This window comes from Hetaerina americana, unplaced genomic scaffold (assembly GCF_022747635.1).
Source record: "Hetaerina americana unplaced genomic scaffold, ioHetAmer1.1.p SCAF_3, whole genome shotgun sequence".
In the NCBI taxonomy this organism is placed as follows: Eukaryota; Metazoa; Arthropoda; class Insecta; order Odonata; family Calopterygidae; genus Hetaerina; species Hetaerina americana.
This window is the reverse complement of record NW_027286874.1, coordinates 4,110,961-4,135,851: the sequence shown is the minus strand read 5'-3', so window position 1 is coordinate 4,135,851 and position 24,891 is coordinate 4,110,961.

Genomic DNA, 24,891 nt, shown 5'->3' with positions numbered 1-24,891 from the left:
TGCGATGAGGAAAGTGTGCGCGAAGCTGGTGCCGAAAGTCTTGAGCGAGGAACAAAAACTGTCGCGGGTGGAAATTCGCAAGAAATTTTGGACTGCGTCAAGGAAGATGAAGATTTTCTCGACAAAGTTATTACCTCAAAGGATAGCTCAAAAGGAGCTCAAAGGATATCGGTTTGACTCCATCCAGGCGGTTCAAGTGGCGACGACAAAGCCTCTCCACAGTATTCCGGAAACCTACTTCCAGAGGGCTTTTAACGAGTGGCAGACGGCCAGAACTAAGGGTATCGATGCAAGAGGGATGTATTTTGAAGATTATTAAGTAATTGTAATGATAATCGCAATACATTTTTATTTTTGGAACCAGTCCCGATACTTATTGTACGGACCCTGTACAATACATATATGTATCCTCACCCGAGTGCTTAGGCCTACTTTCTTTCTTCTTCCACTGGCCGCCTTTCCACCTCCCTCCCTCCTTCCCGCCCCCGCCTATTAACAACGGCCTCCCCCTCTCGCGGGTACGATTCCTGCCTCAAGAAGAAAATTCGTGTCGGGTCGAATGAAAGGACGAGGTGAAGGGGAACTCCCCTCTACACCCGCCACCCGCTACTCTCCCTCCCACCGGGGGTTGACCCATCCCCTATCGGGGTGGGGAGGATAGGCTGGGCGGGTCGCTCGGGAAGGTCACACCGCGAGTTAGGCCCACGCCCTCAGCGAAACCGCAGGAGCAAGACTTGAGGGCCTCAAAGGGTTCTAAAGATGGTCGAAAGGCGATCATCGCCGTGACGGGAAACTGCCCCACCCATAACGACGAAATCGCTCCTTCGATCATTCAGTCAATCAATCAATCAATCACCACCACCTCCTCCTCCGCGCTATTCTCCACTAGCCAGAAAACCTAGGCAATCGATAGCGTCGAGCACTTTCGACGCTCGGCGGATATTTGCTTCCAATGAAACGAAGTAGGCGCGTATACGGGAAACTGCGGGGATGATTATGCTTTCATGAACCCATGGTATCCACTCTTTTTAAAACGTTTTTATGAATTAATTAAACGAATTCGAAACGGTTAAATTGTGTCCTCAGCTAAATTTTAGAGAAAGTAGATGCATATGAGAAGCATTTTTATAGATCTAACCTGAAATAAGAAACACTATTTTACATAGCCTTGACATATGTCGAGGAGCAGTCAAGGGTGTTCAAAACTTCAAAAACTGCCCATGTTTTTTCAAATTTCTCTGCTTTTAATTTACACATATTATTATAGCAGTAGTCTGCCTATTCAGGCAGATTTCTGGTGGCCTCAGAGATCAAGCACTTCTCCACTTTCACCTGCCACCATCCCCACCTGACATGACAAATAATATCGCAAAATGCTACATTACTATAAACCATTTTTATTCCGCATGCGTTGACCTGAATTGAAAAAGAGAAATATGAAAATTCCGAGATTTACGAAATGGCTCCTCATGCTGACAATTTGGTTTAAAATTTGGGTGATGGAGGTTATTTACTGCGGATTCCGATCCCTATCTAAATACAATGCGGAGAGCACCTCAAGTGCAAATCTCTCCCGCAGTAGGGTACACCAAGGTACACCATGTGTGACTCTTTGGCGCTTTTCAATATGGAGTAGATTAAAGTTGGCGACGGCTCTCTCTTCAACTCCTCCTCATCTTCAACGTCTTTCAGCACCTGATCGATGTACTCTTATTTTCCAGTATTCTTCTGGATTCTATGTCCCAAAATGTTTACTTCGCAAAATTACACTCAACTAACGCCTGAAAATAATTCAGTGAAATCAACCAAGAGTTGGAGAAAGAATTCCAAATGATATTACATATACAAACTACAGGTAGCATAAGTATTGCACTCGATACCACCTCACCTGGTTATTTAACATGCACAAATGAGTAATACTCTATACATTGTGCTCAATTAAACAGCGAATAAAAGTATCTTGTGGGCACATTCTACTTCCACACGTTAAGACTATTTCAAGTAAGACCACATTAATTTTTGTGCTGATAAGCTCAAACTGTTTAGTCTAAGCATGTAATATTACTGAATATGGTTTTAGAAACTATGAGAAACTTCTAAAACCGAAGAGTAAGTCATTCCTTCTCGTCAAAACGTAATCTTGAAGGTTCTTGGTATTCTTTCGCTGAAGATGTGAGAGCAAAATTTTGAAAATATATGAATACATTTCTCAAATAGCCATTAATATTACTGCTATCTTAACACGTTTAGATTATCAACGTAAAATTTTATTTTTGTAAAAATAAATGCCAAGTTATTCAAATTTGAACTCATGTCGATGTCTTGGCTTATCCTTAACACGTTACCATTTGGAAATTATGAATAAAATTCTGTGATGGCACTAGATGTAAATAATTGACAGAAATATGTCTGATTGAGTATCAGGGTAAGTTTTTGATGGACCAAGGGACTAAATCCTGCTACACTTCTAAGTCCCGCCTAGCACCACTCTAAATACCTCCAAACCGAACATTATTATTAATTATCTTCAGTTCCACTCACTCTCTGCCTCCCTTCATTCCCTCCAAAATGCCTATCTTACCCCTTGCTCGCTTGCCCAACATTAAAGTCTTCAACATTCCATTGCCTCTCTCAATACGCCCTGCATTCTGGTCTCCTGTTCTATTTGAATTTTCCCAACAAACTACTCTCCTTTCCTAGAATTCTTCCATTGTTTTCTTTCCTCCAAATTCATTTCTCCATTCTCCATCACACATTAATCAAAGTATTTCATCTTGCGAAGCAGTCGTTACTACTTTTATCACCATCGCACAAGGTAATTGACTAGTAAAAATGACACTAGGCATGTAATATAGCCCAACCTTAGGTTACAATAATGTTTACCGAGGGTAAAATGAACAAGTCCTGTGGCACGTGTGTTTCGTGTAGTTAAGTCGCATGCATGTGACTTGGCTTAGACCACGAAAGTGATTTTCGCAAAGGATCACTTCTATTAAGTCAAATACATCAATATAATGAACTTCAAAGTGTGAACGTTAGCTCAGACACATCTAAGGATTCGTGCCAGAACGGCGTGCGCGAAAAACAAGTTTTTTTATGAGTTCTCTGAGACTATTCTCTCGCCATATTTTGTCAGAATAGGTTATACGCACTTGGAGTAAAATCCTCATCGCTATTCAGGTATCACGTTTTAACAGTGGGGTTTATACTGCCAATATGATTATTACCTTAACTTTTCAATCTTTTTAGCATTTTTGCGGACACATACGCGTTTGGAGCTCAAGTAAAACACTTGACGACGGCTTGGCTCATTACGCAACACTAGATTTGGGCATAATCGCAGTACCTTGACCCATTAATATCTATCATTGACACTCTTAAGGTCTAAATGAAAGTAACTACCTACCGTACTAAAAGCTGAAAGAAGTTTCATTCATGTACATGTTTTAGCTGCTTGCAGAGTTCTTTAGGTATGCCCACCATTTCGCCAATCAGTAAATTGATTGAATGAATATAATACGTTAGAATTTTTCGGAGAGAATGGATGCGGTGAAATATGAAAATGAAGAAACTTCCCCAGCTCTAACTTAAGTTCCTAACCCAGTAAATACTTTTTTTTCCTTTAAAAAAGGAAGAACAGTAAGCCAGAGGTAGAAAGGTCGAATTAAAATAAGCTTTGACAAAATTTACTTGAAAATGTTGAATGCTTTTGTAAACACAAGAGCTTGACACTTCGTTTTAACCACCAATCCAAATATTGGCTTCTGCAAATTTCAGCGCTGGTTCATGGAGTTTAAGACGTGGAAATGGTTGAAGACGGGATGGAAATCAAGAAAGAAGAAGGTAAGGTAAGAAAAGTATAAAAAGGAAAAATTAATTAATTGGAAGAAAAGTATGAAAAATGGTAACGTTAGGAAAATAAGGCAAATGATGACGACTGGAAATGGGAATGAATTATCTCATTTGAACCAAGAACTGCTAAATTCAATCGTTTCCTTATATCCCTTGCACATACAGTAGTATAGGGTGCCGTTATAGTGGATTACTGGTATAATTTGAAGAATTAACCACAGCCGTACTCTCGCAAATGGGCAAAGGAAATGAAAGCATCTACATCCACTGCTATAGAATAAACTCATGAACAATGACCAGGGCTCCTTTTCATCTCCCTTATTCTACTTAATAAAACACTATAATTACTCCACTGAAAAAAATCACCATTAATGACTAGGATTACATTGTAATTATTTTATCATAACCCGCGCCACGGCTTCTCACCCCCGCCTCCTCTCCCTTTCCCGCTCCCCCCAAATAAGACAAATCCCCCAACATGACCATTCCCCATACCTCCCCATTCCACCCGACATTTCCCAAAAACTCCTCCCCCGTACTTTTGACCGTTACATTAAACATAGTATATATAAGACACTACACACGAGATGACATCATTCCTTCTCTGAAGAGGACAGCTTGGCAGTTGAAACACTGAGTCAGTCTCTGCGCGCATACCTTACCTTTCCCAAAGTGCGAGTTACAGCACTAACGTCGGAAGATATTCCACGGCAGATCTGCCTGAGGGAGTGAGTTTTGCAAGGGTTAAGGCGTTTACGCATACCCAAGCAAGTGAGTGATTGGCGGGCCACTGGCGCAGAGGAAAACCTCTCGCAAGCCCTGGTTGTGTGTATTCCTACAACTAGCAAGGATCAAGGCTATTAAGTACATCCTAACTAGAGAGTGTCTGATTCATTGGCATTTATTTAATTACGTGATTGGTGGGCCGCTGGTGCAGATATAATTCTCTCGCAAGACCTGTCTGGGTGAGTGCTTGATAAGGGTGAGTGTCAATGCTATCTAGGACACTTTAGTCAGAGCTTTTTTTGCTATCATATTTTCATTTAATCTTTTTTCTGTTCTATCTCCCCCTACATCATTTTATTTTATTGGTATTATTTATTTACTTTTTTCCCTCTCTAATTTCCCTCACTATATCATATGCCCATTTGTAAGAGTTCGGCTGGGGCTGATTTTTCCCATAATACTACCCATACGGCCGTAATACACATTCGTTTTATTAATTGTATTACTGGTACAGAGTATAATTCCTCCTCTATTAGAGATAACTTCATTTTTTAATATCTAGAATGTTCACACGGTGAGCATAATATTTGAAAACATCGCCCATCCATCGCAAAAAGAAATTTCTGCCAAAATACAAAATTCAAATGAGGGACCTTCCGATACTCCACCAAAACTAGTTGAAAATTGGGCTAATTGCGGTTGAAGTATAGAGCTGTACTTCCTGTGTTGGAAACAGCCCTTAGTGTTACGTGTCCCAAGTTTTATGCATCCAAGAAGTGATTAATGCCATCTACTTGCTTGACATGCATGACACGACACGACACTTGCTTGACATACATGGCACGCATACAGGTACGTGCATCACAAAAATCTATTTATCACGGATGCAAATTTTGGAGTCAAAATCCCCTCTCTTAGAAATATTAAATAGACAATAACTTCCCCGATGCGAACACAAAAAAAATGTATTACAACTCTTGGTTTTAATAAAAACGACAGGTAGCTGCTTCACCGCCAATTATTCTTAGTTTGAGTCTTTCCCACGATACATGGTTTGAGGCAAAATTGTCAGCATCGATTTTTTTTAAGAATCGCAATTAAAATAGACGCCGTAAGCAAAATATTCGAATGAATGGGCACATTCCGCCTGCGCGAGGTCGAGCTGAAAACGACTGTCATTTCACCCGAAAAGTCAAAACATTTTTATTGCATCAGTGGTACTCCATCAAAATTCAAGGGTATGCCGTATCTCTTGATGTTTTTCTCCTCGTGTTCACCTGATAATGCATATCTGATGATAATGTCTTTGGTGTGACATTATATTGCATTAAGACCAACGAAATAAATAACAGATACTACCTGCAGGCAATGTTTTTACTTAATGTTTTTTTACGAAAAAAACAAGCTTAAAAAAACACTGCCGATATTTCATATAGGAGTAAATATAAAATGCTCTCGAAGAATTAATCCCCATTGTTATAGTATTAAAATATTTCCAAATATAGTTTAGATATTCTAAATACTATGAGTCAACGTTCAATGGAAAGGAAATACAATTCGAATTGAAAACCTCAATGTCCTTAAATTCTAAGTACACGTTAAAATACTCAAAAACTGTAAATATAACCCACAACTGTATTCAAATAAAGAGCATTGCTTTGCTAAATTATATGCTTTCACAGCTATAATGAATTTCGCTACGGACCACATGGCACTCGGATGGCGTTCATCTTTTGTTTGTCACTCGAGTTGTTTATTGTACCCGCTGCATACAAATGGCTGCTCTGCTATTGGTTGCTGACTATGCCCTCCGTTTTTTGAATTTTAGAAGGGATGGAGAGCTTTTCGAGGCAGGATAAAATTTCCAGTTTGAGTTATAAACACTACCAAGGCATCTTTTCCAAAAGGTAAGAAATCCCAGATATCCCTCGGTAGACTCAGGTACTACAGATAAGTTTGGATTGCTATCGAACGCAAGTCGCCACGCCACGGGAAATGGCGGCGGGTTTATCTCTGGAGGATGGACGGAATGTATTTCGCCAGCGTAATCAACTCACCTTCCTCGTCGGTGGCTCCGTACGTCCTCACGCTCGGTGCAGTGGCTTCGACGCCGGTGGTCGATGAGTTCGTCTCCTCAGGCGCGCGGGACACCCGAAACCTCCTCTCCGCCATATCACTGCCGCCAAACAAAACAAACTCTTCACTCGCGGCGAGGGCGACAATAAACACAATAACTCAACCGCCGGCGTCCCTCGCAACGCGCGCGGTGTGCAATCATGTACGAATTCACTCTCTTTCCCTCTCACTTTTCACAGTTGGCCTATTTCTTTTCCGAATCCTCCCAACTACCTCGATACCGCTACCTACGACAAGAAACACGACAAATAAACAAACAGCAACACTCTGACGCGGACGCGCGTGGACTGTCTTGACGAGCGACGCCGCGAACTCTTCTCCCCCCAACTCCCACAGACAAAAGACGAGCTACGAGGGGCTGGTGGACGGCTCGCCAACTACTACTACTGAACTCACCCCAGCACAAATTTACGAGAAGTCGGGGGCGAGAGTGTTTTCCGACGGCTCCCCCGAAGCCCCCCCAATGAACCTCCGTGTTTCAAATGATCGCCCTCTGCCCACCCCCATTCTCCTAAATCCCTTTCCATCCACCCTTCTCCCTAACTCTGGAACCCCTTGCCCTTTCTCCTCTTCTCTCCCCCTTACCCCAAGCCTTCCACCCCCCCGCCGTTCGATCGAAGCTTCGAGAGTTCGCGCGCGTCGGAGAGGGGGTGTGGTGCCATCTGTCGGGGGGGCCGAGAACGAAGAAAATTGTGAGAGAAGTCCGGGTGAGGAGAGGAAGAACAAGGGGAGATAACCGCGTCATAAAAAAATGGGGAAAATGTCTGTGTGTGTGTCACACGTCTGCTACGTCCAGCCCCTGAGGGTGTCCGATTGCATTTCTCGCGTCCCCCCCTGCTGTCCCCTCCCCAGCCCGCCTTTCCCCTCTTCTCTCGCCCTCACGGTCTCGTGGACACAGTGGCCACGCGCCCCTCACACCACAGTACTCGGAAAAAAACAGATGAAGGCATATCCCTTCTCGCAGCTCCCAAGACCTAAAGTAACCTCCACGGGTGACTCACGCAATTTCGTAGCCCTCGGAATATTATGATTGCGGAGAAGAGTGATGTTAATGGTTGTGAATTAACAAGTGGAAATCAAGGAAAAATTCTATCAGTAGTTCCGAGAAACAGTCATATGCTGAGGTTAGCCCGGTAATAAACATATATACATACATTCGTGTTTGCACATGACTCTTTAGTTTCAAAGCAGTATTGCGTCTTTAGTATTTCAATTCCCTCCCCCATCCGCTCAGGTCAGACCAGCCGATATGTTTCCATAAGGGATTTGGCCTCCCGTATTCGGCACATTCGGCAATTTCCGGTTCTCCCGAATGAGCCGGTACTGACGTCGATTACTGAGAAGCCGGAGATAAAAGAATAGCAAACTAAGGTATATGACGTACAAGAAATTGCTTGGAATGCATTTGTAATTGCAAAAATATATCGAACTAATTCTTCAATCAACTGATTTAGGCTAAACGTAGTTGAATCTATAAAGACTATTCACACTACCGCAAATAGTACGTACATTTACTGATACTTACAAGAGAGCTATGTTACACGTCTCACCGTATTACGGCAACATAAGGGCGAGATAGGAACACGATAAAATTTTTGCAATTACCTTTAATTTTGAAAAATCAACCCTCGACGAGAAGAATAATTTTCTTCGGTCCGCAGTATATGATAATGTACAATTCCTGTTTTAATAAAATATATTTCGACGTAGGTTTCGACGTTACATCGTCATCTTCAGATGATCTTCATCAGGTTACCTTCTTCTTTGACCTCAAGATGATGTATTACCTTCGAAACCTAGGTCAAAATATATTTTATTAACATTGCAATTGAGCATTATCATTTGCTACGAATCGATTATGTTCGTCCGCAACACTATCACGCCTGAATCCAGAATAAAGAATTTTTATCATCTGGATACTACGATGCTGTTGGCCGAGAGATAAAAAAACTGTATAATTGACATCTTTTTTTGCTCGAAGTTTATGGAGAGATCGAATAGTCCCATACCAGACGCACAGTTGCAGAAGTAATCAGACACCGGTGTTGAGTCGCCCCTAACCCGAAACTGCCCGAACCCGACCTCGTTCAGGACATCTCTCCCAACCACGAAGCTCTCTAGACTTGGGGGAAGGGGGTTTGTGGAAAAAGTTGAGTTCGAACGACGACCAAGCTCTGCTGAAAAGTAGACGAGATAAAAAATAAGATTGGGTCAGCGGAAATAAGAACCTTTAGAAAATTTATTCTCTGGAAAGATGAGCAACCATGGTGATCATTTCACTGATGAAAAAAAAAGTGTTGACGGCTTTATAACGAGAGATAAATTCACTGTTGGCAAAAGAAAACGATCTCTCGTAGTAGTGAAACATGCAATTCAAAACCAAGACATCTACCCGATAGATAAGAATTTTCAACGGAGACTTAGTGATTTAGAAAAATATTCCCAGCCCAACTATCAATTCTTCTTTTAACGGGGTCTACTCTACAGCCTCGTGAAGGATTCCATCTCCATCTGAAATTCTTTAACAGGGTCTCACAGCCTCGTGAAGGATTTCAGGCAGGATAGTGTGCGTGTGGCTGTGTGTTGGTCCCTGACGCGGATTAATCTCCCGTAAACCACCACAGAGGGGGTTTTCTGGTCGAGAGGTTGTGGTTGGTCCCTGACGTGATTCCCGTCACACCAACACAACAATTGGTCTGACGAGAGATTGGCAACTAATCCTTACGGCCATTGGAGTTTTCTTCCCCTTTCTTCCCCTTTCTTCCCCTTTCTTCCCCTTTCTTCTTCTTTTGAGTTACAAATTTAGCATTTCACTCATACGAGCACATCAGTATAGCTTTGTGGGCATGGACGTTATTCACTTTTACTTTGATCTAGAACGTAATCTCCGACTTATAGAAGTCGCCTCAACAAAGATTATATTTTTAATCAGGGAAGAGATAAGGGGAGGAATGCTTGAGCAATCGTTGATCCTCTTAGACTCCACTCTGCGCACTAAACATGAGTCCCAAAATCTCTTATCTCTGATAGACCTTATCAAACTACAACAGAATGGTAAAGGGTGCTAATGGAAGTTCATATCGTGTACCGGCAGGAAAATAAGCAAAATGGAAGGATTTACGGGTAGGTGAAGCGAGGGAGTTCCTCGGTGACTCCAACATTACAGCTGTGTCAATCCATTACACATCGCCTTCCGTTGATTTCTCTTCACTTAGGTGAGTTTTAAGTGAACTTTTAAAGGAATAGGACGGTAAATACACCACAAAAATGAAATAGGAAACACGTAAGAGGACCCATTTAAGATAGTTTGAGCTTTCGGCCTTCTTCAGATCAAACTGCATTTACCTCTGGACTACTACGTCTAAAATATATATAATATAATTATGCACATATATGGTAAATATAACATATTGTTTTTTTTTAATGTTACCTAACTCCCTGATATATCCATTGGCCACAAATCTACACCACGCGGGAATCGAGATAGCGCGGTAGCTAATTTACTGACTTCCCACCTCGAGGGCCCGGGATTGAAAATCCAGGCGATTCAAATCCCAGAATTTTTGGAGAGCAGGAGTTTTCAAGGGTAGAACAGAAAGATTTAAAGTGTCCTTTTTCTCACGAACGATAAGGGATCAGAATAACGTTGTCCTACCTCGATAGGGCGGACAACGTTATTTAGCGTCAAAAGTAGTCTGGTTCGTAATCACCCCCTGCCATACAGCCTAGCGGTGGCTTGCAAGGGTGCCATGCATGAAAAAATGAATGGATGAAAATGAAGCGTTTTATCCTTTCATATATTCCACGTAAAGTTTTAAACAATGCGTGACTGTATCGACTTCATTGCCTTACTCATTCACCTCAACTGTTCGTGCACGCCCTTCACGCTGTTCCCTTTCGGGGTGTGCAAATTCCATGAAGCCCGGTTTCAGGATATTCCAGGGAACTTCCTTTAATTCATTTCTTCCACATCTAACCTTTCACTCTCCTATCACCTCCGTCGCTTTTATTTCCCCCCTGCAACACACCCTAGCGGTGGCTCGCAGGGCACTAAAATAAATAAATACATTATTTCACATGTGCTTTCCTGTCCCTGAGATTTCCGATAATCCTCGCCTTCAGTGTCTCTGTAACTACATTGGTCCATTCACTCTCTCCGTCCACCCCTTTCCCTTTCCTCTGACCCTTTCCACTCACTCTTCTCTCTGATTATTTGACCCTAATTCTTTCTCTCAACTGTCCTTATCACATTCTTCGGAAAATCACGTTTCCCATTGTTTTTATTTAAAACTCCTTGCTCAAACAAGTGTAATTTAATGCCTTGACTCGCTCCCTAAAACCAAATCCAAGGTTCGTCGAGCTAAATCTTATTTCACTGATTTTGAGATTCGATTCTTGATGTTACTCCTTCATATAGTATTCCCATTGTAATTCGTAATTCTTCTTTGAAGATCCTGAAAGGCATGAGTATGGTGAATTTAGTTCGAATATTTTCTCAGCATGCGTAGAGAATGTAGACGATGGAGGAAAATATCACAGGGCATAGAGGTTGGCATATTTATCTAGATGGATGATATTCCTTAATTCTGACATGAAGACGCTTGAAAGGTTGTTTATCGCGGTGTCGTTGCATGATTTTTTTTCCACTTCGCCGTCTCATATTGGACAAACAATGAGCGTGAATCATTTGTGTGTGGATTAATGCTTGGATAAAGTTGGAAAAACTGTTCAAATTGAAAAAAACTTGCATTGGCCGAGACAGTAAAAGCAGATGGGAGCCCTTATCGGCCCTGGCGACCTCAACGTGGAGGTGATGTCTTACCTACGAGGGATTTTTCCCGACAGTACTGTTGCAGGTCGCATCAAGTTGATAGAGTTTGTTAATTGGAGTGAAGAACACAATAGGAGGGCTCCATTAATAATGTTTCCAGACGCTCTGTTTACAACGCTATTTTTTCTATCGTTAACCTCCTCCGCGCCTTAAATGCCATAACTCAAACACGAAAACTCACCAAATGGCGAACTCATAGATACGAGTATAAGGTATAAAAACACAAACGTAAGGTAAGCACAGGATTGGTGGAAGAGAAGGTGGAAGGGTGCGGATGATACTCCGTATCGATCCAATTAATGCTTCCACATTCAATTTCCTAAATCGTCTTCCCTGTTTTATCTTTCTGATTCGGACACCACACTTCACTGTTATCAAATTGTGCTCTGAGTCCGCATCTGCTCCCGGGAAATTGCGAATTGATCACACTGTTCCTAAACCTGTGTTTTGCCATTATATTCACTAACTGATATCTTCCTAAATCCCCAGGCATTTCCATGCATACCTACTCCTTTTGTGGTCTCTAAACCAAGTGTTGGTGATGACTAACCCGTCTCCTGCAGAACTCTATTCATTTCTCCAAGCGGTCATTCCTTGTCCCTCAACCGTAATCACCCGCATCATCACCATCTCTCCCTTCGCCTACCGTCGCATTCCAATCCCCCAATACTATCAAATGTTTCCCTGTAGGTAGATCCTTGATTACGTCCTCTAATTCGACCGTAAACCATAACAATCACAGATGGTAACAAGCAAAACATTCTTTAATGGCAGTTCCATGCGGGAAGGGTTTTGACAACAATGCACACGAGTTTAGTGAAAGTGCGAGCATATTGGTAGAGGGGGGACAGCTGCCAAATCAAACCATTTAGTACTTGTAATACATGTAGGCATGTTGCATGATTGGTGTTTGGTCGCCCCGTTTCCACGCGGTTTTGGTGGATCGCGGGGTACCACGTGCATGAGGAAGTAAAGGTATTATAGGCTGGAGGCTGGTGGCCTACCACCCCCTGCCCCACGTCCTTGCGACGACTTGCGGGGTATTGTGTATATGTAGATGCATCGACTTCTCCTTATGATTGCTTGGTGGTATGTTTACCTGAACAATGACCATGTTCATCAGTTTTGCTTTTACTTGTACTACTCTATCCGTTACTTGCTCTATGTTTACCACGCTTCTTCCTACCTTTTTATTCAATATTATTGCCATTCCTCGTTGGCTCTCTTCCTCTCCGCTGTATATTACTAAATAAACATCATTCCAGTATCACCCGCTATCCTTCCATCTCACCTCACCTAGACATAAAACATTTTTATTTCCTCTCTCCGTCTTCCACTCTATATTGTTTTCCTACAACGCAGTTTTCTTTGCTATAGTTTTTAATCCGGTTGACCGAATTCTGCTCTGATAACTGAAAGGAGATGTACATCAAGTTGTTTTCATTTTTTTATTATGATTTTGCATTGCATTATCATTTGTACCACGTCATTCGACACGTCGAAGGAGTTCTCTCTGCTAGTTTCAAAGTAGTTAGTGTACTGCCCCAAATGAAATACTTTTCTCTCTGCCGAAGAATGGAGAACGCCACGTACGATGGTTTGAATCTGTTGGGAAACAATTTTCTCCGAATAAGGATATCAATAATCCTGAGGGGACTATTTTTTTGCATGTTGGATCTCCTTTAGGTATTTCGCTTATTCTGTACTCCGAGATCGTATGCCCTTAGACCCCCTCATGAAACGCTCTTTCGTTGTCATGAGAAATGGAAATTCAAATCGTTCTCTTAATCCTCCAAAAAATAGATTCAAAACTCTGTTGTCATCTCGTTAAGTGCTCTCAACTGACTCTTACATTCAATGAATCACTCAACTGAATCGGATTGTTGACCGAATCACTGATCACGTAAGAGAGGCGCGGGATTGGGCAGTAATTTTGGTGTATTTTCATTTCGTTTTATGAGGAAACTTCTACGCGCAGAAAAAAAATTGCCCACCAAAAATTCTTTTTTTAGCCTCCATCCAGCAAACTCGTGCCTAAATTTGAAATCATGAGGAAGAGTGAAAGACCCCACGACCACGTGTTACCTACTATGATTAAAACGGAAATTGGTGGTTGTGAAACAAGTTTCAGGCACTCCCGTCTGAACAAACCGAAATGTTTAATGAACCAATCAAAATTTCCGAGGATAAATATCACTTCAAATTTATCGCTCCCAACGTAATGAAAACGGTTAAGGCACGTGTTGCAGACGAAGAAGTCGAGCAGCGATCTAATTTTAAGATAGAAAATGGCCAAGAAATGCCATTTTCATCAAATTGCGTCCAATTTGCAAATCCGTCTTGTTTTAGAAGAGTAGACGATGGAAATCCCTCGATAATATATTTTTAAATGGCGTCCAGTTCTCATATGTATAGGGCGATCGTTCTTTACGAACCAATACATTAATACGTAATACAAAAAAATAAGAATTTCGTTTCTGCTGTTTCATTTTCCCGCCAAGCCACAGACCTTTGCGATGGGATAAAAAAGTTAAATGTAGGAGCGATTTGTGTCTCCAGCGTCAACTACTCCATTAGAGGAAATATTAAAAAGAAATGAGATGAGCACATCCTCAACCTCTGTCTGAACTTACACTCGTAAAGAATATTAAACGTACAAAGAAATTTCGAATAACCTCGATACGCATAAACAGATTGACACTCGTTCCGCTGGCCCCATGACAACGACGAGCCTTATAAACAGATTCGGGTATATTCGGGCATCGAATATAAACGAGAGAGATTATATCACTCGGAGATTATTATTAGACGAAGGTTATTAAAAATAATTATTAAATAATGGTTAGAAAGATTATTATTTAAGAGTATATCGAAATTAAGCAAATCTTATTTATTTGAAAAATGTTAATTATAGTATTTTACACTCACTAATGTTTGCGTATTATCATATTTTTCACGAAAACTTTAGACTTTGGAAGACATCACGGATTGCATCTATTAATATTTTCCGGCTTCCATTTTACAATAACAAATTAAATAGAGTTCACGGATAAGTTAAGTAAAATGAAAAAAAATCTCCCAATTAAAAAACTAAATGTTACGAAATAATATTTAGATTAATTTATTTCTGACTTGGTTTTAGATAACCAACAAAACAAACCCATAGACTTTAACATTTAAATATCAATTAGTCAAGTGTATTTGCCAATAATGGTGAGTTTTTTCAAATTGGCGGATATTATCACACTGTAAATTAATGATAAAAAAGTATGCGGTTTTTTGAATTACCTCCCAACAAAAGATGGACGGAAAACATGAAATTCTTTGGAAAATTACTCCTAAAAATAATAACATGACGGTCTTACAACTTTACTCGTTCATACCGTCAAACTATAATAATCACAAACGGCTTGCTTTGGTTTACTTTCAATTTTAAAAATTAAAACCCCTGGACCAGGTGTCAGTTCCATAGAGATTGACCAAAAAAAAGCCAATTATAAGAAATGAAATTATGGACATCCAAAAGAGGTCACTATTTAAACATTTCAAAATAAACGACGCAGAGCAAACGCTTCGTTGTACGCCATCGCAAATTTCATTACCAACCCGTCGAGGTGTAGGGAAATTGGAGGAGATGGCAGTGTTTGAAAAACTTTAATAATAACACAAAGTCAAACATGGTTACCAGATTATGGTGCCCGTTTCTCGTTCAAAGTAAACAATGGAAGGAGAGAAAGTTTACTCACTTGGAAGTAGGTGCAATTAGCGTATGGCGCCGTAACAATGTAAACTCAACGACCATCCCGACGGCCTAACTTCAATAAAACAGGTCACCGTGTTGATCGAGTTCTGAAATATGTAAACCCCCATTCCACCTGTTCTTAATGTCAATAACCAACATGGAATATTTATATTACTCCCCCACTAATTTTTCCAGCGCTTATTCGATATTTTGGAAACGATGGGTCCTGACCGGCACACACTGCTCACCGAATGGTTTGATATAAAAGAGATATCGTGATGACGATATTCGAACTTTCTTCGATCTTTGATTTCCAGATAGTCTGTTTATGAAAAAAATCATCCACGGGGCTATTTTTCAGACCAGCAGAAGAGCGGGGAGCGAAGAGGTGCACGTTGATGCCGTCCACGCGATCAGCACCAAGCACCATGCGGGCACCAACGTGTTCCTTTTTGGGACATTTTTTGGTTAATCGTTAATGAACCATTTTTTATTGATATTGTCATGGTTAATCCGTGGGTGAGAATATAAATATTAATTAGCTTCCCTTGTTCTTAACGTAACATAATGTGTATTCTGTGGATCCTTAAGGGTTAATTTATTCATTTTCCCTCCTTCAATCCGAACACGTTGACTGAAACCTTCAATTGAACCTTTTATCCAATGCTCATTCTCTTGTACGCCCAAACACAAATCATGGATATTTCAAACCTAAGACTGGTTTACCGCAGCCCTCAATTCTTCTCCATTTACTGTTATTTCACTCTCACCCCCTCATAGCTTCTCTGTTTTTCGTCCATCTTTATTATGGTCCCATCGGCCTTTGTCTCTTGGTCTTCCCCGCGGGTTCTTCATTTCAATTTTCCCTCCTTCCGCTATGTTTCTAAACAATCAATTGTGCCTCAAAGTGTGTCCAATCTAGTTCTTTTCATAGGCATACAGTGCTCTCCATATGGCTCTCTTCTAAAGATTTCGCATTACATTACACCACTATAGTGTATGGCAGGGGGTCATTACACAACAGACAACTTTTGACCAAAAATACATTCCTCCCATATCGCGGTCAGACTTTCAGGGTTATTGTGATCCCTAATCGTTCGTGGGAAAAATGACACATTAAATTTATCTGTTCTTCACTGAACCTCTCTGATTTAACTTATCTGATATTTCCTACCGTAATACGATGGGGCTAATAATGCATTTCCGATATAATTGCCTAATAAAAATCCTTCCAATTAATGCAAGAGCTTCAATCTGTCAATTAACCTTCGCCCCGTGAGTGATTCCCAACCTAAATCCACTGATAATTTTGATGCGATTCTCAGTTTCTCATAGCAACGTTTCACAAATCTAGCTCCTCTACGCTTTACGCGATCTAATTCGGCAATCAATCCAACTTCATTAGGACACCATATACGAGCAGGATATTCTAAATGAGGTCTAACGAGCGAAAGGTAATATTATTCTAACTTTTTCGTCACATTTCCCCGATGCTCTTCTAATAAATCCAATTTTTTTGTTAGCTTGTCCAAATATTCCTCGTATACTCGTATGTTTCCCCCAGGAGAGGTCGTCAGTGAGAATGACGCCTGAGTATTAAATCGTATCGTAAGTTAAATTCTAAGTGAAGTGCCGCACCAACGTTGTTTAGCATTTAGACCATCTGCTAAAGCTATATCCTCGTTCCTCAAAAACCCAGGAGAGGAGAGAGGGGCGAATCGTGAGTTCGATGGCTGGGGTTGCAAGAATCTGAAGATAATTCTGAATAAAATGATGAAAAATCCCATTAAATGCCAGGGAGGAAATATTTTGGAGATTTAATAGGTATCAACTGGAGCTGGAGAAACGAGAAATCTTGATTTGTGTTAATCAGTATCATAATTCCAAACTCCTTGTACGACAATCCAGCAACAAATTAGGATTTCTTGGAAAAGTAATGGGGAAATGTGACGATGAGATTGAAAAGTAACGGCAAGCATGTATGCATATAGGATATGTAACCCCATGGATGATGATGATATGTAAATATAATATGGGATTCTCATGAAGTTGGATTGATTACCGAATTAGATAGCGTGCAGCGTAGAGGAGTTAGATTTGCAAAACGTTGTTATGATAAACTAAGTATCGAAGCCAAAGTATTAGAGGAGCTAGGCTGGGAATCACTCACGGAGCAAAGGTTAAATTGCAGATTAAACATCTTGCATTAATTTGAAGGATGTCTCTTTAGAGATATTGTTGGAAATGCATTATTGACACTATCATGCTACGGTAGGAGAGATCATGTCAATAAATTTAGTGAGATTAAGTGTAGATGAGATAGACTTTAGACGTAATTTTTCCCAAGGACGATAAGGGATCAGAATAACGTTGCCCGACCGCGCTAGGAGGGAAAGGTATTTTTCGCTTTTTCACTCAAGTAAGCTAGTCGGTTGCGCGCTAGGGGGGAGAAATTATTTTGCGCTAAAAGCAGTCTAATGTGTTATCACTCCCGCCATACACACTAAATTACCTTGCAATGTGACTTTTGTTTGCATTATGCCATTTAGCCTTAGGCATTAGCCTTCTTGTTATTAACAGTTGCTCTCGTATGCGTAGAGAAGTATGTCTCTCTTAGATAACATACCCTAGTGTAGTTTACCTGTAGTTTTTATTTTTAATTATTTCACATAGTACCCTGTAAGACACCGTTATGGTGTGTGGCAAGGGGTGATTACACGCAACTACTTAAACCTAAAATACTTTCCTCCCCATAACGCTGTCGAATAGCGTTATTCAGATCCCATAGCGTTCATGTGTGCGTGCATATATAAATATAAATATATATATATATATATATATATATATATATATATGCATATAAAAAGCTTGGACAGCAACAAGCAATATAAGAACATACAAAAATAACGTGTGAGTGTTCTGTATACTACCTTGATCAAAAAGTTCCCGGAATAACCACCGTGTGGCGCTCCCATCGTTCCGATTTGAGTTCTGTTTTTTTTGTTAAATTGGTACATCTGTTGTTGATATTCCCTTTAAATCTTAGTGTCATAACTTGACATTTGCAAAAGTTACGTAGCCAAGAGTACATCTATCTCTGTGTGTGTTGGCGATTTTTTACAATTGCAGAAATGGATTTAAATTTGCAACAACGAACTTGTATTAAATTTTGCGTAAAAAACGGATTTAGTGGCGCACGGACGTTGGAAATGTTGGAAAAGTGTTTCGGCAACGATTCTCTAAAAAAAACGGTCGTTTACCAGTGGCACGAGCGGTTCAGAAGTGGTCGTGAGTCAGTCGAAGATGATGAACGCAGTGGCAGACCATCGACATCGAAAGTCGGTGAAAAAATTGATAAAGTAAAAGAAATGTTGGTCAATAACCGCAAATTAACCATCAGAGAAATAGCGGAGGACTTGAACATTGCCTATGGATCCGCCCAAGACATTGTGGTAAATGATTTGGGTTTCCGTCGTGTAGCAGCAAAGTTGGTAATTTCATGCAAAAAAGAGACCGTGTTGACGTCGCAAAAGACATGATTTGCGAGGCTGAATCCGATCCCACATTCATCAAAAGGATCATTACTGGAGACGAGACGTGGGTTTATGAGTACGACACGCAATCCAGACATCAGGCAAGTGAATGGCGTTCACCAAATGAGCCGAGACCAAAAAAACCACGTCGTTTTCAGTCAAAAAAGAAGGCAATGCTGACGGTTTTCATGGATTACAACGGTGTAGTGCATCATGAATTTTTGCCAGAAGGCCAGACAGTAAACAAAGAGTATTATTTGGGCGTTATGAGACGTTTGCGTGAAGCAATTCGCCGAAAGAGACCAGAAATGTGGGCAGAAAACTCGTGGATTTTGCACCATGATAACGCACCGTCGCACAGTGCTATCATTATTCGTAATTTTTTGACGAAAAATGCAACAAATACCATCCAACAGCCACCGAATTCACCTGATTTGGCTCCCTGTGACTTCTTTCTGTTCAATCGAGTTAAAAAACCATTACGGGGAACGCGTTTTAGCAGCCGAGAGGAAGTAATGGAAAAATCGCAGGAAGCACTGATGGACATACCGAAAACCGAATATAAAAAAATGTTTCGAGGATTGGATCAAGCGCTGGCATAAGTGTGTTGCAGTCGATGGGGATTACTTTGAAGGGGACAATATAGATTTAGATGAATAAACTTGTATTTTTAATTTTCTGAATAAATTCCGGGAAATTTTTGATCAAGGTAGTATGTGTTCTTATATTGTTTGTTGCTGTCCAAGTTTTTTATTCGACACTTCCGTGTTACTTCGACGAAATCATCTATATATGTATACATATGTAAACATTTATATATGTGTTTGTATATATATATATATACACATGTAAACTAAAGATTAAGAAATACTTATAACTTCTAGTTGCCTTGCCTAGGGTGCAATAGCCCCCTGCCACAATCCCTCGCGGTGGCTCGCATAGAACCATGTGAATAAATTAGTAGATATTTTCTCTCATATTTTATATATTTTGGAGACTGAAAGATGAGTGCCATAATGATTAAGTGTTTATTTCTTTAGCCCCATTGTTTCATTCCCTCACTCATTCCACCTCGCTTCCCAATATTTTTAACGAATCGAATGTATAAAATTACTGCCAGGAGAGAAGTGGCCAAATGGCGCCTCTGTAAAATGCTTCCAGAACCGGTGACTACTCAAGTTAACCAAGACCAAATGCAACTTTGCCGGTGGAATTGTTTGTTGGAACGCGGGGAAAGAAATATAGCCACAAAATATTCCTTGCGCTCTATGCGCATCGAAAGTTACCTCAGTATCAGCAAACATCTGTGACGCCTAGTAGAGCCTAGTATGCATTATGCGGGAGACTTCTTCCCCTTCCTGGATAACAGCAGTTTGGTGTTGAGTTGACATTCGCTTCTCCGTGCGATCAAGTATTCTTCTTGTGCTTCCATGAAATCGGAACATTTGGAGATTAAGCCAACTGAACATTAATTTTGCATGGACTTTGCGAAAGTTTTTAGAAGAAGCGTATATTTTCCGGACAATTCCGTATTCTATGTCATCCCCTGTCATTTATTAACATTCGCCCCCACTCCCTTTGAGAGAGAGAGAAGACGTTTATTGATCAATAGAGTCAATATTTCCTCTCGGGGAGCCGGAGAGCAGCGTTTGCTTGATTTCATCACGCCATTTTTATCTGATCAGATAATCTGTATTGTCTACAAACCACACAACAGAACATCGATGGGGACCGGAGAATACATTTTGTTCAGCATGACCACCCATCGGCCGTTAAAAGTTGTCATTATATCTCCAAATAATGAGAAAACAAATCGAGGGCCTCACAACAGAACCGTGTGTTTGACGTCTATTAGGGGTAAATGGATTTGTCAAAAGTTTGAGGATGTAACGGCGGCATATTTTACATGATGAACACAGTATGTCTACATATTAATTCATTTTACATAGTACCAATGCAAGCTTGCGCTAGGTTGTATGGCAGAGGCTGATTATACACCAGACTACTTTTGACCAAAAATACTTTCCCCAACTAGCGCGGTCGGACAATGTTATTCTGACCCCATATTGTGCGTGCGAAAAATGATATTTAAAATCTATCTGTTCTACACTTGATCTCTCTAATTTTATTTACATGATGTCTCCTTCCGTAGTGCGATAAGGCTAATAATACATTTTCAGCATAATTGCTAAAAAAACATGCATCCAATTTATAAATTTATATTAAATCCATCCTTCCAATACATCCTATTGAATATAACCTTCCATCCTTCCTTTATTTTTATCAAAAAGATTCTTCTAATTAACATTGAAGGTTTATACACTGAGTCGTCACTAATAGCTCTGAAATTTTACTAGTCGTGTTAACTTCCTTCTGCACACGCTACATTGTTTGCGTCTTTAGTTCTATCTACTTTTCCTTCCAGCATTACTTCCTTCCTTCTTCTCCGCTTGTCCAACATTCTGCACTCTCCCGCGACTTTGAACACCCCAAGCCTTTTCTTTAATCTGTTCTGCTCTCTTCGTACTCCGCCTGGTCAATTTCTCCATTTTATCATTTTGCATCAAGACTCAGTGGTCTGTCCACATTTCTATCCGAGTCATTTTCTCTATTCTTCGTCATATCCTCATCAAACCACCGCGTTTCGCCCACCCGCTGGGGAAAATTCAGGCCGTTACAATTCACCTTTTTAATAATTGCTATTATCATGGATATTTTATTGAAGATGATTCACTCCAATAATGAGATAAAGTTGGGAGTTTGATATGAGATTTATATGTTTGATCTGACTGAAAATCGATTCGTGTAACGCATATCCTGGCGTAATTAACTCCTTCAATATTATTCTCCTCGGAGCAGAGGTACGAAAGGGAGTCCCGTGATTCTTTGGAAAAACTATGGCGTACAGGAGCTGAATTTCAAGCAGAATATAAATGTTAACATTCATATTATCGGTTCTCTCTGTAATTACTCAAATAAATTAATGTTAGTCACTTTTAATATGTTGAGTCACATACATATCAGGAAAAATAAATTACATAAGATGAATTTTAAAGATTGAAACATGTAAGGAAGAGTAAGGCAATTTGAACAGATCTCGCTCTAAAGAGAGGCTTGCTGCAAGAGGCTGGTAACAGAAGGTAAGATTCTGGGGGAGGGATGAAGTAAAAATGGCCAATGGAGAGACCCAGTCGAATGACCGAGTCGAATGACGAATCAATGAAACAAGCACCACACCGTGGGAACGCTTTGGGGGCGATTGTCACGTTGCTCGCACGTTGTCACAGCCGGTATTCGTCCGATAGGAGAATATTAGCCAACCACAGTTTAAGGGATAAGTATACATATTTAGTAAAAATTCGACGACAAAATGGCGAGAGATTATAACTGAACCCATTGGTATGAGTAAAATCAACCATTTAAAGTCGAAAACTGAATCGTTAAATTTTTACCAAGTTTTTTTCTCTCGGTGATGTGTAGATCGTATACGCACATCCACCGGAATTGTTTTTCAGGTACTCCGTTTTGAAAAATTGAATCCGAAATATTTCGCCACCAGCTGAAAATATAGCCATGTTTTTACAGTGAAAAGATGATAAATTTTACAATCAATAAGGAAAAATTTAATTGCATTATTTTTGATCATTTGAAATTAAAACAATTTCTCACTAATAATATTTATAATTATATTAAGTCAATTTTTCTTTAAGAGAAATGAATTATACCGCGAGTGAAGCAGAAGTAAAGTTAAACCCTTGCCAAGGTCTATCATATCATGACGATCATAAATTGATATCATCTTAATCTACCATATCGATTGCGTTGGTAAAATTTCTTGTATTTGCATTGGCTATTTTGTTTTTCATATTTATGAAATGAGAGGAAATACTTGTAGTTGGCGAATTCATTCACGACTGAAGTTGGATTGATTGCCGAATCGGATCGCGTGCAACGTAGAGGAGCTAGATTTGTAAAACGCGGTTATGTTAAACTGAGTAGGGTATCAAAATTAGGAGAGGATGTAAGTTGGGAATCACTTACGGAGCGAAGGTTCCATTACAGATTAAATTTATTGTATAAATTGGCATAATGTCTCTTAAGTAATAATGTTCAAAATGCATCATCCCTACCGCAATATGTAGTAGGAGAGACGATGTAAATGAAAATATAGAGATTAAGTGTAGAACAGGTAGAATTAAGATGCCATTTTCCCCAGGAACGATAAGGGATCAGAATAACGCTATCCCATAGCGGTAGGGGGGAGGAAGTATTTGGGTCAAAATTAGTCTGGTAAGTAATCACCCCTTGCCATACACCCTAGCGGTGGCTTGCAGGGTACTCGAAAACTCAAACTAATTAAAATAATGGCTAGTGACCCGATGTCCGCCTTAGCAGGGTCCATCCCACCCTCCCTTGGCAATCAAGAAGTGGAGGGGCACGTGGGCATCAAAGGAAGCAGGGCCACCCGGACGTGCGCTTGGCCCGGAAGCCGTAGGTCGAAACTTCACCAGGGCCGAAGTTTAGTAGCACTGGAGAATCCCAGCACTTGAGAGCCCAAACCTCTTATCGATCGCCCGAGCAAGGACTCACGCTTCGTGTCCCATGCGTGGTCGGTTGTGGGATGTGGGCACCTAGGGTGGAGGGGAGGCGGGGGTGGTCGCTTTACGGTCACCGCCCGCTTCCCCCGCGGTCAGCGTGCAGCACTCGCCACCCTCGAACCCCTGGAAGCCGACGACGGACGGCTAAACGATTAAGCGCTACGACCGTCACCACTTCACTCCTTCCAATAGACTCGCGAGACTTGTTTATTTCATTACCATCCACATAATTTATCATCCCACATTTCATGTATGGAACAACAAAATATCTCATACGAGGGTTGCTCTTTATATTTTCAGCCTAATAATGAAAAGCCTAATAATATATTGTTTAACATGGCTTTATTGTTTTTCGAAGTATTCTCTATGATAATCAATACACTTTAGCATGCGCTCGGACCAATGTTAGTAACACTTTTTCCATTTCCATTGAGGCCTCCTCCAAAAAATGGCTTTTGAATGCATCAACGGCTTCTTCAGGCGCCGAAAAAATTTGGCTACGCAATTTTTTGCTGGATTTTTTGTTTTGTTAGGAGTCACAAAATGTTTTATTTAGTAGCTGTGTCCATCCAAAAACCTACCTTAACCGGTAGATTACCTAATAAATAAAAAAGTACATATATGCATACATACATTTATATATATGCATATACATATTAATATAAATATATATGCACACATATACACGCACAAATATATATATATATAGAAAAAAATATATATATATAGTATATAGATATATATATATATATATATATATATATATATATATATATATATATATATATATATATATATATCTGCTTTCGTAGACGTAACACGGAAGTGCCGAATAGTACAATACACAGTAACACACAATATAGAAACACAAAAAATAAGAAAAACACTCGCACGTTATTTCTTGATATTTCGATGGAATCACTCCGTCTTCATCGGAAGATATAGAAGTAATGCATATATATATATATATATATATATATATATATATATATATATATAATTCTATCAGGTCAATATGCGAATGCAAAATATCGGTGTGATAATATGAAAACCATTAGCTAATTTAAACATTTCGAAAGTTGAAATTTGACTATATTATCGCCAGACTTTTGCTAACCACATTTGGTTGACCAGCGCTAACGCCAACCCATCACCCTATAGATTACATTACGGCCTTGCACACTGGCACCTCGACATTCAAAATCTGAAAACTTAAAAGGCAAAGACTCGTAGGAATTGCACCATCATTAGTGACCAATATATTGGAGGCACCCTTCAAACGATCCCTAATGCCCACTAGGGTGGCGGGGGTAGATCAGAGGTAGTGAGTCAGCCTATGGAGCTGAACGCTGTTGCTTCGATTCCCGTGACCGGCGAAAATTTCAGCAAAGACAAAATTTCTTAAATGTTTTTCGGAACGAGACAACCACACATTAACAGAAAAAACACAACAACGGTATGCCGGAACGAGAA